Below are 3,998 nucleotides of genomic sequence, written 5' to 3' on the forward strand. Positions count from 1 at the left end.
TCGTTGTTAAAAAAAAATATACTTTTGTTAGCTTTATATACAATTTGCTTTATATGTTAAAAAGATTAGAAACTTTTTTTTTTCTGAAACTTATAGTGATAATATATTATTTTTATCTTATTCTAATTTTGAGCTAGTATGTAATAATGAAGTGTGGATCCATGAAAAAGTGACTGAAGCGTCAAGGTTATATGATAAATAATCATAAAGGTTGACAAGATTAATGCCCCTGGGCTTGTTGTCCATATATGAATTCAATAATTTGTTTAGCTACCAGCTTCTATTTTGCCCCCATAATTTTATATGTTATTATTTTGTCATTTCCCTCTTGTTATGCACCTTGAAAACAATTACAACACATGAAACAAAACCAAATTTCAATATTTAAGTTTTTTTAATTTAGAATATCACCATCATAACATTTATCATATAACATAATATATTATTTATGTGAAACTTTGATAATTTTAATCATACATTACTCTCTTTACTACTAAATAAATGATATTGGGATGCTAATTTATTGATAAAAGGCAAATTGGAAAATAATAATCCCAACATTGTGAAATTGGCCAATAATAATCCCAAGTCAGGAATTAGCCAATAATAATCCCACCTCGTCCATTTTTGGAAAATAATACTCCAAATGCTGACGTGGCACTTTTGTCGTTTAGTGACTGTGGATTATTATTTTCCAAAAATGGACGAGGTGGGATTATTATTGGCTAATTCCTGACTTGGGATTATTATTGGCCAATTTCACAATGGTGGGATTATTATTTTCCAATTTGCCTAGTATATATTTTTTTAGAGTTAAATGTCATTTTAGGACCTGTGGTTTGCGCTATTTTGTCAGTTTAGTCCAAAGGTTTCATTTTTCGCTTGTGGTTCCAAAAAGGTTTCAGCGTTGCCATTTTAGTCCATTGGGTTAACTTCATCCATTTTTTCTGTTAACGAGAAGGACAATTCGGTCATTTTATATGTAATTTTGTTAACTAGAAGGACAATCCGGCCATATAAAATAACCAAGTTGCCTTTCTCGTTAACAGAAATAATGGATGAAGTTAACCAAGTTGACTAAAATGGCAATAGTGAAACCTTTTTGAAGCCACATACGAAAATAAAACATTTGGACTAAACTGTCAAAATTGCTCAAACCACAACATGGACTAAAATGGCATTTTACTCAAGTTTTTTAGTAAGCAAATCCCTGAAACCTTTGTGATTTGTCACCAAAAGAAATAAAGAATCAAATTGTTTCGTAACTGGTAGACATATAAAGACAAATAGAAAGCAGCCCTTTTTGTATTAACGAAAGACCAAAATGTCTCACTCTCGCATAGTCACATTCAAAAAAACTACAATAAACTAATTTTTAATGCATTTAAAGTATGTTACAGGATATAAAGTGTATACGTGACGGTGGATTCTTGTATTTTTTATTGATTGTAAAGATATATGTGTTGTGATTTTTCTGTATTTTTCATCACACCCAAAAAAAAATATACTTTGATGATTTTCTGTATTTATAGCACTTGAGATTTGAAAAAGAAAATCAAAATATGGATATTTATATTCATATACTATTAATTTGTAACATGTGCATCTTTGGTTGTAAATTATGTTTAAATGTGTGTACCTTTAATCAAATAGTATGCATCTTTGATTGTAAATTATGCTTAAATGTTTATACCTTAATCATATAAATTTGTATGCATATTAGGTTGTAAATTGTGCTTAAGTGGGTGTACCTTAATCAAATAATGGTTTCATTACCTTACCAAATTCATTCAATTTTGTATGCATGTATGGTTGTAAATTGTGCTTAAGTAGTTGTGCCCTAATAATGGTTTCATTATCTTACCATATTTAATCCGTTTGATCCATTCAAATTTGTGTTGTTTTATTTGTAAATTATTATTATTATTTATAATAATCTGATTAATTTAGCCAAAATCTTATATAAATATAATTTGCAACATATTGATGCAATGATTGTTGTAATATATGTATTATGGTTTGTATAGTGGTAATGATATATAATATATATAGATTACGATGAACCTGTCAAATCGGAAAAATAGACGCGGGTTAACGCGCGAGTCCTAGATCAACTTAGTTATTTTATTCTATGTTTTACGTTTCGGTTTAATTTCATTGCAGTAACACGCCCTAACTTCAGTGTCGGTGGTCGCTAGCAGTAGTGTGGCATTAGTGCTCGCCCCCGCCGCAACGCCGGGGTGCTTAATACTAGTTAGATTTAAATAACCTCAACTTTCATCAATTGGTCGATAGCAATCCTAATATTTTATTTGTACTACACACTATCAACTTTCAACTTGCTGGCCGATGGCATCATCAAACTAATTGAACCCTAACCCAGTTAGTTTTTTGCTGATGTGACACTTGTGTGGTGACGTGGGATTTTTGATGACGTGGCATCTGACTTGGTTTTTTGATGATGTGGCAACTGACGTGCCATCTGCCTTGGTTTTTTATGACGTGGCAATGGTTTGGTGACGTGGCAGCTAATGTCAGCAAACTGAGTTAGTGTTGAGTTAGTTTGAGAATGTTATCTGGGAATAAGTTGAAAGTTAGGAGTGATATGATACAATCAAAAGTTAGGAGTGTTATGGACTAATTTGTATCTTTGAAAATATACATATAGCAATTGGGATTGAACAAGAAAATCACAAATATACATGTACATTTTTTTACGTATATGACTATTGAATACTTAAATGAATTTTCATGCATGATGCATCTACTTAATTTGTATGAATCGACATATTCCAGTATCATATCTTAAGCACTTGTTAGTTTCTACGCTAACTTTTTAAAGTCACATGCATATATTTCTTCTTTTGCTTATTTATTTATGTAATAAACTATTTGTTTTATATTTAATATGGAACAAACTAACGTGCTAAATTCACGAAAAAGCCGTTGTCAAGTCTAGGGCTGGCAATTCTGACACGAACATGATAACACGACACGGACCTACATGTTTAATCTTAACAGGTTTCGTGTCTATAACAGGTCGACACGATAAGGCCTGTTTAATTTCGTGTCGTGTTCGTGTTTACCTATTTCGTGTCCGCGTCTTAACATGCCGTGTTCATGTCTTAACGGGTCCTGTCAGACACAATATGACCTGTTAAGACTTAATACCATTATACAATACCTGTTAAGAACTGTTAATTGCTAAATATCAAACATGTAGTAACGGGCCATGTTCATGTCTTAACATGTCGTGTTTGTGTCTTAACAGGTTGTATTATACGTTGGTAAATTTTTCAGGTCTTAACAGGTTGTTTCGTGTAACCTGTTTATTATCATGTTCATGTTCATGATTGAAAATCTGACACCATAAAATTTCGGGTCGTGTTCGTGTTTACATGTTTCAGATTCGTGTTTGGGTCTTAACAGGTCGGATTGACACGATATGCCAGCCTAGTCAAGTCACCTTGTTCCTAATAGTAACTCATCAATTGCATCAAAGGGCATCACAAATGAGAGTTTGTTACATCAAATGAAATAAAAAAAATATGAGTTAACTGCTATTTTCGCCCCTGTAGTTTGTCTGATTATGCTAGTCCAGGCCAAATTTTAAATTTGTATCATTTTCGTCCCGACATTCTTGAAACATGTCAGTTACGTCCAAAAACTTAACGTTTGTTAAAAACCTGGAGTTTAATGAGGGTAAAACCGTCATTTTCCTTTTTTTATTTTCCCTTTATTAAACCCTATTAAATGGAAAATAAAATTAAAAAAAAGTAAAATGGTGTATGAAAGGAAACAAAAAAAAAGGAAAATGACGCTTTTACCCATCATTAAATGGCAAATTTTAACAGTTTGGATGAAACTGACATGTTTCAAGAATGTTAGGGACGGAAATGATACAAATTTGAAATCTGGCTTGAACGGACATAATTGAATAAACCTCAGGGACGAAAATGGCAGTTAACTCAAAAAATATTATATATGGTTCATTTATA

This window comes from Helianthus annuus, chromosome 17, assembly GCF_002127325.2.
Source record: "Helianthus annuus cultivar XRQ/B chromosome 17, HanXRQr2.0-SUNRISE, whole genome shotgun sequence".
Taxonomy (NCBI): Eukaryota; Viridiplantae; Streptophyta; class Magnoliopsida; order Asterales; family Asteraceae; genus Helianthus; species Helianthus annuus.